This window comes from Hippopotamus amphibius, chromosome 2 (assembly GCF_030028045.1).
Source record: "Hippopotamus amphibius kiboko isolate mHipAmp2 chromosome 2, mHipAmp2.hap2, whole genome shotgun sequence".
Classification (NCBI taxonomy): Eukaryota; Metazoa; Chordata; class Mammalia; order Artiodactyla; family Hippopotamidae; genus Hippopotamus; species Hippopotamus amphibius.
This window is the reverse complement of record NC_080187.1, coordinates 48,858,846-48,871,921: the sequence shown is the minus strand read 5'-3', so window position 1 is coordinate 48,871,921 and position 13,076 is coordinate 48,858,846. Positions and strand designations below refer to the sequence as shown.

Genomic DNA, 13,076 nt, shown 5'->3' with positions numbered 1-13,076 from the left:
TGTAGTATACCCACACAATGAAATATTATTCAATAAAAAAAAAGGAATGAAGTATTGATGCATGCTACAAAGTGGATAAATCTGGAAAAAATTATGCTAAGTGAAAGAAGCCAGTCACAAGAAATCATTTATTTTATGATTCTATTTATATGAAATGTCTAGAATAGGCAAATCTATAGAAATAGAGATTACTGGCTGTCTAGGGCTGTGGAGCGTGGGAGAGCTGGGGAACAATGGTTGAAGAGTACGGGGTGGGTGGGTTTGTTTACTTATTTATTTATTTAAGGCCGCACCAGATCTTAGCTGTGGCATGTGGGATCTTTAGTTGTGGCATTTGGGATGTTTTAATTGTGGCATGTGGACTCTTAGATGCAGCATGCATGTGAGATCTAGTTCCCTGACCAGGGACTGAACCTGGGACCCCTGCCTTGGGAGCTTGGAGTCTTTACTGGATCATTAGGGACGTCCCTGGGATTTCTTTTTAAATAAATAAATTTTTATTTATTTATGTAAAAAAATTATTAAAAAATATTTAAATTTATTTATTATTGGCTGTGTTGGGTCTTTCTTGCTGCATGCGGGCTTTCTCTAGTTGCAGCAAGTGGGAGCTACTCTTTGTTGCAGTGCTCGGGCTTCTCATTGCAGTGGCTTCTCTTGTTGCAGCGCATGGGCTTAGCTGCTCTATGACATGTGGGATCTTCCTGGCTCAGGGATCAAACCTGTGTCCCCTGCATTGGCAGGCGGATTCTCAACCACTGCACCATCAGGGAAGTCCCCCTGGGGTTTCTTTTTAATGAAAACGTTCTAAATTTGATTTGGGTGGGGGTTGTACAACTTTGTTATTAAAACCACTGAATTGCACATTTTATATGTCAACTGTATGGTATGTGAATTACATCTTAATGAAGTTGTTGGTAGGGAGGGAGAGAGGGAGGGAAGGAAGGAAGGAAGGAAGGAAGGAAGGAGGGAAGGAGGGAAAAGATAGGACTAGACTAGACTATAGAAAGCTAATGTAACTTTGCAAAGAAAAAACGAAAGTATGTATGTATTCGTGGGGGTAGCTGGGAATTTTCCCTCCCAGGTATTAGGACAGACTACACAGAGCCAAAGTAATAGACAGACTAGGGCTGGCACAGAAATAGACCTAGTAACAGAAGATGGAGCTTATAAACAGACCTATGTATAAATGAGAATCTCCTCTGACATAGATGGTTTCTCAAAACAGTAGGAAAGGATGGATTCTTTAGCAGACTGTTCTGGGAAAACTTACCACATTGGCAAAAGTTCCTTAGAGTTACAAACTATTTTGGGTGTAAAATAGGCTCAAGGATGTACTGTACAACACAGGGAATATAGCCAATATTTTGTAATAACTATAAATGGAAAGTAACCTTTAAAAAATTGTATAAATTTTTTTTAAAGTTGTATCCCTACCTCTTAAGTATGTAGAACACAAACTCCAGATGGATTATAAACCTAAAAGGCAAAACTAATACAACTTAAAAAAAAAAAATCCACAAAAGGTAAAACATTGGCAAAATTAGCTTCATACAAATAAAGGATTTCTATTCAGTGAAAAATGCTTTGGGAAATATGATTTCTTCATCCAAAACTGTCAGAGGGTTAATATCTAAAATAAGAAACTTCTACAAAAACAAGAAAATAACAGAAAACTCAAGAGAAGAAATGAAAAAGACATATGAACAGGCAATTTACACAAGGATACACAAGGCTAACAAGTATATGAAAAAAGGTCATTCTGGACCTCTAGTGCCATGCAGAGTATCTGACACATAATGAGGTTTCTAACATTTTTTAGATGAATGAGTTAGTAAATTGTTAAGATTACCTCAACTCTCTGTACCTCATAAGCCCCCACAAAAGAAGGAAAAAAGTTTATAAATCATATGTTAAAAAGGAAGCCAACACATTTTGTGATAATTACTTAGGTTTCTTGTATGGCGGCAGAATAGAATCAAACAAATAAAAATGTATGAACCTGAATGAGGGAAGGTGCAGGCAGGAAAAGCATTGCTAGTTACTAAAATCATTCAGTGCATTATAAAGCAGAGAATAGAAGAGTATTCCAGGGATAAGGAAATCTTGCCCCTTTGGAAATCAATTTACAAAAGGAAAGGTCAGCTCAATGTTAAACAGATGGCCTATTGTGAAAATTAAGGTTTTCCTTTTGGCAGGGGACTCAAGAGTTACTTCACTTATAGAAGGAGGAAATTCCTAAAATTGTATGAAATAATAATTTAAGAACATGCTTCTCCTGGTAACTTTTTCCTGCTCAAGGACAAAGGAAAAAAGATGAACACACCTGAGTCTTTTCTTGCAAAACGGGACGACTAGTGTTAAAGAATGCCCCTAAATAAAATGACATAATATAATCTCCTTCCTCTCTTCTGACAGAAGAAATTACTGAAATGACTTCCCTCAATTCCTGATGTAATAGCATTTACTGAAAAAAGTCTTCCTTTGATCTCTTTTGTAATAGTTTCTTGATAATGTAGATTTTACTATCATCTACAAAGGACAATTGATTCTTTTAGGGTTCAAGATTTTGTCATAATGAACGGAACTAGTACTCAATAGTCTTTTAAAAAAGGTTTTAGAGAAAACATTTTAAAAGTAATCAATACTTAATAACTTTTAATTTTTTGTGCTAGTTTGACAATTTCACTCTAAAAAGTATCTATGCTGATTTAAAGTCTTATCCAATTTAGAGTGTAGTTAGTAGATGATAAATTTTGATATACTAGATTTCATGTTAAGAACTATATTCTAAAGTGCAAGATGAATTTCTTTGAATTTGGCTTCATGCATGGAAATCTGGGCAAGTAATATTACATATTCTGTCATGCAGAATTTATGTTATTTAGAGAATCTGCAGCTACTACTTTCAGTTAGTTATAGGTCTATCTATTTAGCAACCAGGCTTTAAGAAGTCCCAATGATTCAGAATAATAGCAACAATTCCCAGAGATTAATTTTTTAAAATAAACAAATCTCTGAACATTCAAAGACACACACACAGCCCCCCATCCAAAAAAACCACAAAACAAAACCCAACTAAAAATGGGAAGATGGCACAAAATGTAAAGATTTGTCTATTTGGTACTGTAAAAAAAACCCATTTTTGATGCTTATCTCTGGTTATAAAAATTAAAGCCTGATGTTTTTTAAACTGACAGAAGAAACCAGAAAAAATAAAAATAAATTTAGATTTATAGCAAAGTCTGCCTAACACCAGAAATGGATAAATGAGGTAGATGTTTGATTAAGAGCAAGAGGTAGTAAAGATCAGAATGAAGTCAGAAGTGATGACACAGAAGATATTCAACTATGAAAAAGCAGGAAAAAAAAATCAGATTTTAGGTTAGTTCTGTACAAGCAGGCCATGAGCCCAACACATCCCAACTGACTAATCCAAGGGAAATCACCATAATACTACTGCACAAAGGTGGTGAATCACATACAGCTCAGTAGCCTAGTGGTGTATTTAAATCAAAGTAAGGGAAATTAAGCTCACTTCAGTATCCTTGGAGGGCACCAAATGAATTAGGCACTGCCACTCTAAGATTCAGCACGTAACCTGTAGTAGCATTTATCATAGTACAGCAACAAGTGAAACCATGTATGATATGGTTTTTAGAGAGCCATACATATTACAGAGTTTAATGTATACAGAGAAGCTGAGTATTCACTATTAAAGAAGTTTGGCAACATGCTTACTTTTCAGTCAAGACAGAGCATCCAAAATACTTATAATGATCAAAGTTTCTGCTAAGTGTTACTTGGAAACTAGGTGTTTAGTATATGTTGTTTTAACACATTTTCTTATTTGTATATGTCTTATGTAGAAATACAGCTTATGTAACTCTTATCTCTTTGGGGTAGGTTGTATTCATTTCTTCTTTTAGATTATTAAAAGAATCAGCAGGGCTTCCTGGTGGTGCAGTGGTTAAGAATCTGCCTACCAATGCAGGGGACATGGGTTCCATCCCTGGGCTGGGAAGATCCCACCTGCGGTGGAGCAACTAAGCCTGTGCGTCACAAGTACTGAGCCTGTGCTCTAGAGCCCGCAAACCACAACTACTGAGCTCACGTGCCACAACTACTAAAGCCCTCGCACCTAGAGCCCGTGCTCTACAACAAGAGAAGCTACCGCAATGAGAAGCCCGCGTACAACAACGAAGAGTAGCTCCCACTCACTGCAACTAGAGAAAGCCCATGCGCAGCAACAAAGACCCAACTCAGCTAATAAATAAATATTAAAAAAAAAAAAAATCAGCAGAAGTACTCCACTGTCTGTGAGATCAAAGGGCTTGACCGAGTGACTTTGCTAGGAAAACTAAACTTGGAAGACAGAACGCATGGGTTGTGCTACATGGGAATGAAAACTTAAAAACTTAGGAAAAAAATTTTTTTTTAAATATTTATTTGGTTGCACCGGGTCTTAGTTGCGGCAGGCAGGCTCATAATTGTGGCATGTAAACTCTCAGTTGCAGCATGCATGTGGAATCTAGTTCCCCGACCAGGGATTGATCCTGGGACCCCTGCATTGGGAGCACGGAGTCTTATCCTCTGCACCACCAAGGAAGTTGTCAGGGAAAATTGTTTTAAAAGCACTGCATTTTTTATATTTCAAATCAAAAGGAGAAATTTGGCAAAACGATTTTATTTTAAAGAATCATGTCAGTTACTCTTTAAGACAGAGGTATAATTTTTAAATACTAATAAAATTGTAGAGATACTTAGTGAATAACTGGGACAATGTATCACTTGAAAATACTGTACCTATGAAACAGTTTTGTTCATAAATTGAACAGATACCTTAGTAATTATGAGTTTTAAAAAATTTAGGAGTTTCTCAAATATACTGGGTAATGTCAAAATCGGTTTCCTTTCCCAGTGGTGAGAAAAGTTGGAGTTAGACACATTAAAAAAAGCTGAGGTTAGATATATAAAAAAAGTTAAGGTCTACCAGAGATACCAAAATAGTCTCAATCCAAGTGTCAGTATGAATATTTTTTTTTTAGTAAAAGAAAGTTAAACAAGAAACAGAAGTGAGGAAACTGGATTTATGATAAGATTATAGAAGATGGAAATTAAGGCTGAAGAGCCTATAAGCTATGCCAAGCAAACTAATTTGGCTCAGCAGTCCTACATAGGTCAATGTAGCCATTTCTATAGTACTTATGTTTTCCCTTAGTTTCTTAATTCTTACTGCATTGTCTAATAAGGAGCCACTAACTACATATGACTACTTAAAGTAATTAAAATTAAATATTTAGTTTCTTAGCCACACTAGCTACATGTGACTGTGGCTACCAAATTGCACAGTGCAGAATGAGCATTTCTATCATGGCTGAAAGTCCTATTGGGCAGTGCTGAACTGAAAGCTTTCAATCCCAGGCAATGCAGAACCAGAACTTACATGCTTCACATCCATACTAGTTTAAATATTGGAGCTCCTTCCTCTCCAGTCTTTCCATCAAAGTCATATAAGCTATTTCTATAGACCCTGTTAAACAATGTAATCACCCAGAACTAAATGAAATTACCTATACAACACTTTTAGAAGATTACTATCTTGACAAAAATATTACATCTAACCCAATCTTAATGTAAAAGCCATTTTATTTAAAATGAGGACTGCAAATCAATTAGACTAGCCATTTGTTTTAATGCATGGTTTTAATGTGTCAAAGCAATTCAGTGTTCTTGAAAATTTCCTTGTATGTTGGAGTTGAAAGTAAAGCATAAGAAACTATAAGAACATCTGTGATAATTAGCTAATTTCTGAACACAGCCCATACAGTATTCTAAACACTTAAAATCCTGATGATCCACTGAAACAATGCCTGAACAAGTGAATCAAGTCTTCCTGATTAAGCAGAAGGACAGGTTGTCAACTTTTGCATATGTTAATATCACACATTCCCATAAAACTCTTGGTGACTGGAAACTGCAATTTCAAAGTCTCACCTCCACACGTTGCTGAGCATAAGCTAAAACATGAACAGACACACATTTCCCTACCCATAATCATCAGTTTTTGGCACTTTTAATGAAAAGCTTTCCAAAACATGGTTATCCTCAAAGTTCACAGAAAAGCTGTCAACATACATTGGTGAAGATATTCCACAAATACGCATTATTTTCGCCACACTTAAAAGAAGTAAAATCTGTTTCGGGGACATTTTCTAGGTGAACACCTAACTCACTATATGACTTAAAATACTCATCTATAATTGCACAATATAATCAAAGTAGTTGTAAGTTTCAGAAAATTTAAGGACTATTGATTATAAATGATGAACACAATCATCTTCAAAAAGAGGGCTTACATTACTGGTATCCCAGTTAGAATTCCTAAGAGTTATAAAAGAGACTGTAAAACCATTTACCGTCAACAATGAACAAGTACTCAATCAGCCATTCCTTCCATCCCTTATCAAGTAGTAAATAAAAAAAAGCTGTTTCAATAAAGTAAAAGACTACTTAACAACAGCAAAGTTTTTGTTCTCAGGCAACTGAATTGCTGTAAGATATCCTGGAGCCAGAGTCAAAAGACAGAAATGTAAATGGTGATAACACTACTACTATATTCAAATAATTATTACACAGTTGCATAATTAAGATTACTATACTATTAAAAGGTAATATTGTAATTATGAAAGTATTATAAGACATGGTTTAAAAAAAGTCAAACAACACAAGAGATTAAAAAAATAAAAGGTAAGTCTCTCTGCAGGCTAAAATAAGGACTGGTTAAAAGTCAATTTAAGAAATCAGTTCCCCAGATACTCTTCCCAACTCAGGAGACCAGAGGTTTACCTTGGAACAATCTTCTCTGAGGAATTAGACTAATCTGAAAGAAAGATCTAACCATACTTATATGGCAGGTTACATGGGGAAGTTGTGGGAATGAGAAGGCTGTGTGTGACAGTAGGGGGCCTTCTATAAGTGGTATGTCAACATGTAAGAAGTAGCAATATAATACTGTTATCTAGAGATATGGAGGTAAACATCAAAAGAATCCTTCAAAAGAAAGTTAATACTCCCTGGGAAAGTATATATCAAGGAGACAGACTGAGGCCCAGGCTTGCTAATTTTCACAACAAACTTTGTAGAATCATTTGGCTCCTTAACCTTTTGCTTGTATGAATTTGATAAAAATAAAGATTTAAAACAAAAGTCTCTTTCCTAATCCCACCCCAAACTCAAACCCAAACTAGGTTCAATCCCAGAAATTATGACTTTGGGTCATGTGCTTTTAGATCTGATGTTTAATACCACAGTCATATATTTATCCTCCACTATTACATTTCATTATTATGAAAGATTCAGAGAATTTACCCTACTTTTCCCCTTCTCTGCTCACTCTGATGTTATTTTAAAGTTTTTATAGGTTATTTTTGTAACTTTCAACATTATACTTGAATCTCCATTTTCTGTTCCATCAATTTTAAGAAGTTTCTACTAGCTTCCCATGTAATCAAATGCCATTATAATTGGCTATACAATTACCTTCACATTAAGTTTTATATCATTTGCAGTTTGTTTTATAACTATTAAAAATTTCTCTTTTATCTCTAGGTTGATTTTTTTTTAATTGGGTAACAATAAAATGTATTTACAATGTTATCCACTGCCATCCAAGTAGTCTGATATTTTGTCACTAAATCCCAAGTGTTAAGGTGTTTATAACTCTGATAACTGCTCAAAAATAAGGCACATTTCAGGTTGTTTCATATTTGGACTTTCTGAAGAGACTTTATTTTTATTATTTATTTATTTACTTGCTTGCTTGCTGCATTGGGTCTTTGTTGCTGCATGAGGGCTTTCTCTAGTTGTGGGGAGCCAGGGCTTCTCTTGCTGCAGAGCACATGCTCTAGGCATGTGGGCTCAGCAGTTGTGGCACTTGGGCTCTGTAGTTTGTGGCTTGTGGGCTCTAGAGCACAGGCTCAGTAGTTGTGGCACACAGGCTTAGTTGCTCTGCGGCATGTGGGATCTTCCCCAAGCAGGGACTGAACCCGTGTCCCCTGCACTGGCAGACAGATTCTTAACCACTGTGCCACCAAGGAAGAGCCTTTAATTTTCCTAGAGCTGCTGCTTTTTTTTAATTTTCATAAAATTCCTAAGCTTTTATCACATTTAACGCATTTCATCTTCTTATTCTTAGAATCTGTGCAACAGAATCCATGTTGTTTCTGAAGATGCTCTTAGTCCCCAGTGAGTTCTGTTTTAAACGGAAACAATTATGTTCTGGGACAGTTCACAGCCCAGCTGTCTGTCTACCTAGAATTTCTTTTCATCATTCTTCTGTTGTTTCATAATCTGACGTTTTAATCCTTTTGCGGGATTATTTTTCGTTTGGCTTTTCTAGAATACATCTCTAAGTACTTGTCCTCCCTCCTTCACAAGGGCCTGGGGGAAATAAAGCACATTTTAATTCACGCTTTAAAAAAAGTTCTTACTCAGATTTCGCAAATGGCAAACTAGGCATACTTTAGAATTACAAATTTTAAAAAAACTTCCGCCCCCATTTAAATCACTGGCTCACATCTTCTAGCATCCAACGCTCATTGGTAATACCAATCTGATTTTTGTTTTTTAAAGTAATTCCTATGTCTCTTTCACAAAAAAACTATGAGATTTTCCTTTATCCTGAGGTCTGAAATTTGAGACTAAATCTAAATATCTGCTGTTTTTCATTCATTCTGTTTTGTATTTAACAAGTCATTTTGATCTAAAGCCCCAAGATTTTCTTTAGCTCAAAGAATTTTTCTTGTACTGTTTTTTAATTCCCTCTCCACCTCCTTATCCTTCTAACAAATTCCTATTTAGGAATCCTAGGACTATTATACTTACAAACTTTCCTTTCCCCCTTCTTTTTCAGCTCTGTTGTCTAGGGATTTCTTCTAGTTTATCTCACAGATTGCTACTTTGGTATTCTAGAGTATAAAATCAACTTTAACATTAAAACGTTTTGGTTTATGGGTACAATATCCTATCAAATCTCTCTTAGAATACTAAGCGAGCCAAATTTTTGTTGTTCTGTCCATCTGTGTTTTTCAGATGTTTGCTCCTTCTGTTTGTTCATCCTTGATTTTCATGCTGTTAGACTGCTTCTTCATTGACTGTTCATATTTATGAACAAAGAATTAAACTGAGTATCCTTTATATTTGTGTAAGCATGCTGACCCAGGAGACTTCTAGTCTGAATAGGACTGACTGGCTGCAGTTTTGGAACTATAAAAATAAAGAGGATTTCTGGGGATAGGGTACTTTACTTGAGAGTCAGTTTCAAGTCTCTCAATCTCTCCCATACACATCTATCCACCTCTGCCTATGGAACAAAAAAGTGTGTTCTATTTACCATTTTTAATGGGAACAGAATATACCTTACAAATATTCAAGAACATGGTACAGCTTTAACTATTTGATCCAGTAATACAATTAGGGATTCTACCCAGTAAATTCTTCAAATGAGTACAGTATAGTCCAGAAACTAAAAAGCTGGTGACTTTACGGAAGTCAATCTCTTTATTTCTATCTAATTCTCCTTTTCTATAAAATGAGAAGTTTGAACTAGATAGTAAGATTTCTTCTAGTTCTAAAACTTTATGATTAAGTTTCATTTATGGTCAAAAGCTTCGATTCACTCAATCTTCCATAGCATTTGTAAAACAGTGAAGAAATATATAACTTAAAAAACTTCAGGGATTTTCAAAGTTCCCCAACACTAAAAACAAAGTACCTAAACAAGCATGTTAATTAACATTTTGCAAGTTATAGTTAGTGAGTTGTAATTTGGGGGAGGGGGATAGGCTAGTAATAACGTGGGGAAGGGGAGTATAGGTGCTCGAGGGGGTGGGAGATTCCCATTTCACACAGTTGCTTTTCAAAATGAGCGATTTCTGTATCTCCTGGCTACTGTGGGGGAAACAATACGTTTTAAAAAACTGTGGTAAAATATACTTCCTAAAATTGATCATTTTAAGCATTTTAAATGTACAGTTCTGTGGCATTAAGTATATGTATACTGTTGTGCAATCACCACCACCAGTCTCCTTCAGAACTTTTTCATTCTCCCCAACTGGAACTCTGTCCTATTAAGCAATGACTCCCTTATTTCCTCCTTCCCCCAGCCCCTTGCAATCACCATCCTACTTTTCGTCTCTATGAATCTGACTATTCTAGTGGAATCATACAGTATTTGTCCTTTTGTGACTGGCTTATTTCACTTAGCATGTCTTCGAGGTTCATCATGTTGTGGTATGTGTCAGAATTTCCTTCCTTTTAAAGGCTGAATAATATTCCATTTTAAGTATATATAACATTTAGTTTATCCATTAATCGATCTGCTGACGGACACTTGGCTACTGTGAATAACGCTGATATGAGCATGGGTGAACAAACATCTGTTCAAGCCCTTGCTTCCATTTCTTTTGGGGGAGAAACAATGTTTCAAAAAATATAAAAATATTTTAAGTTTCATGCTGATGTAGATTTATTTTGTTTGAATTATTTCTCACTTCCTATCTATCAGAAATAAAATAAATGCTGTATCTAGCAAGTTATATATTTAAATAAAACAAAACTAGGTTACAATTCAAAGTTAATTTTTAAAATATGGGTTAAATATACTTTAAAATTTAACTCTGAACATGAAAATTATACAGTCAAGTATTTAAAATATTTTAAATTCCTAAAATAAAACTTCATATTTCAATTTTTCAAGAAATTTAAATTTAAGTATATACCCTGCAAACTCTCTAAACTTCAAAATTTTTAGACATTTTATATCTGCACTACTCAGTGAATTATCACTGAAAAATTAAATTCCAGTCTGTATACATTATTAAAAGGTATCTTCTAAAAGCATGGACATGCATATGAGGGGCCCATGAAGTTCTGTTTCAAAAGGAGCCAGACTTCTTGGGCTTAAAAATGTTTTTTCTTTATTATACAATTAATCAACTGAACCACTTTGTAAATTACCAACTATTTACTAACCACAAGGACACTTCTGTCCTTATTGTTTTGAACCATATCTCATACACACCCTTCACTGCATACACTCAACATTCAAGTATACCTACTTCTAGCAATGGCTGTCACACAGAAGTCACTCAAAAGCCAATGCTGGCTGAGCTAAAGTTTGTAAAATAAAATAAAACAGTATTATCATTTTTGACAATCTAAATTTTCAGGTATGATATTTTGCTAGGTTACAAAAGCCAAGTTAGTATTTATTTATCAAAAAACTTACATAGCTAGATCTTGTAAAAAACAAACAAAAAACACAAAAAAACACTTCATAAATAATCCTTATACAGCCCTATGAAAGAGATGCCATTATCCTCCCCACCAGCCCAATTTATGAGAAAAACCGAGAAGTTTAGTTTCCCCAAGATCACTGCAGTGAAGCCAGGAGTCATACTTAGCAGTTTGACCTGGAGTCCATGCTTTTAATCACTGAGTTAAGATTAGTGTTGGGAATGAAATGTTTTGCTATAGTGTGGACATGGAGAGAGTTTAATGAGTCCAGTTGAGAAAGAAAAATAAGGATGAAAGACCTTCCCATTTCATATACAAAAATAAATCAAAACCAAATCAAATGAAATTTAAAAATCTAAGACTACATGAAAAAAATAAAGTTTTTTGGGGGGTTCAGAATGTGAGACTAAATACCTGGAGCAAGAGGAAAGATGGGGTCCTTCACCACGAGATGGCAAAAACCTGGACTGACATTTATCAATTCACAGCTTTGATGTTCTTTTCTGAAGATCATGAAGTCACTATTTAAAACAGGGAAATTTTACTTGTTACATGGAAGAAGTGATATATTTCAGTGGCCTTCAAATGTGTATGGATTCTAGGAAGTCTTTGGATATATGCTTTAATATTGTCAAATTTCTATTTCTTAAAGTGTATCCAAAATAGACTGTCAAACTGTTCTCAAAGGTGGCATCAGCTTGCAGTAACACCTACACAACCAACCCATGGGGATTTGTCATTTGGATTAACTTTGATACCTGATATTCTGTTGGGATGTTGATGAGTGGCACTGAACCTAGAAATCAATTTGGGAAGAACTGAAATCTCTGAGTATTTGTATTCCTGTATTCTCTATTTAATCTTTTTTAAAAATACCATGTTCTAATTCTTTGTTACTGTACAGAAATGCAATATGTTTTGGTGTACTGACATAGTATACAACAAGCTAGGAATATTCCTTAATGCTGAGGTTGAAGGCATATCCCCAGGTCAGGAATAAGTCGCTACCAGAACTGTAATCTGGATTGTGTGCAATGCCAAAAGGGAAAAAAAAGAAACTGAAGTCAGGAGTACAAAGTAGAAATTCCCATCTAGAGCTGAGAATATTAATCATATAGAGTGAAGTTTGGGACAGAATGAGCATTTACAGAATCAAGGAATAGGTAGGTTAGTTAATAAGACTTAAGAAGCATAAAATGCCTATGTAACAGAAATTCTAATTCAAGAACCACCAGATTTTTGAGAAGAGACTCTTCAGGTCATTCTGTTATTAAATGTTTTGGATCCTTTTTCTTAAAATTTTGCATATAGTTTCAGGGTTCATAGAACCACGCAAATCCTTAACAGTGCTGTTGGTATCTAAGGTAATTTTCAGGTTTGAAAGATTTTCAGCTTTCCAAGCTGAAAGTACATTAACCGCTTTTGCATGGAACTGATTAAATAGTACCTAGCTCTGAACTATCCTGGTAAGTGTTTGTCCAATGTCAGTTCTTGAGAGAAATACATAATTTTATGTCATCCACCCTGATACATTGCCATTTTGGGGTAAAAGATGTTAATAGGAAACAATTCTAAGCATTAAAATACTGACAAGGTGGCACTACAGAAGCTGAGAGCTTCGCACATTCTTCCAAATGAAAATGGAAGTAGTCCAAACTAGCATATAGGTAGTAAACATCAATTCTCAAAATAACCAGCTCTTCCACTAGACCAGCTCTGGATTTAACCTCTTAAAAATGTTTACTTGGTGAAGGAGTGAAATTTAGGTTATTTAAATTATG

The 13,076-nt window shown here is 35.0% G+C and overlaps 1 protein-coding gene across 3 annotated transcripts in view; it reads right to left on the bottom strand.

Moving 5' to 3' along the window:
• Window positions 1-13,076, bottom strand: part of ABHD17B (abhydrolase domain containing 17B, depalmitoylase) — a 40,890-nt gene that overhangs the window by 13,399 nt on the left and 14,415 nt on the right. Inside the window, exon 2 of one of the 3 annotated variants that reach the window (XM_057721446.1) lies at window positions 11,710-11,816. The exons of the other annotated variants lie outside the window; for them this stretch is intronic. The gene's annotated coding sequence lies outside the window, so the exon portion shown is untranslated. The remainder of the gene's footprint in view (window positions 1-11,709; window positions 11,817-13,076) is intronic. 3 annotated transcript variants of the gene reach the window in all.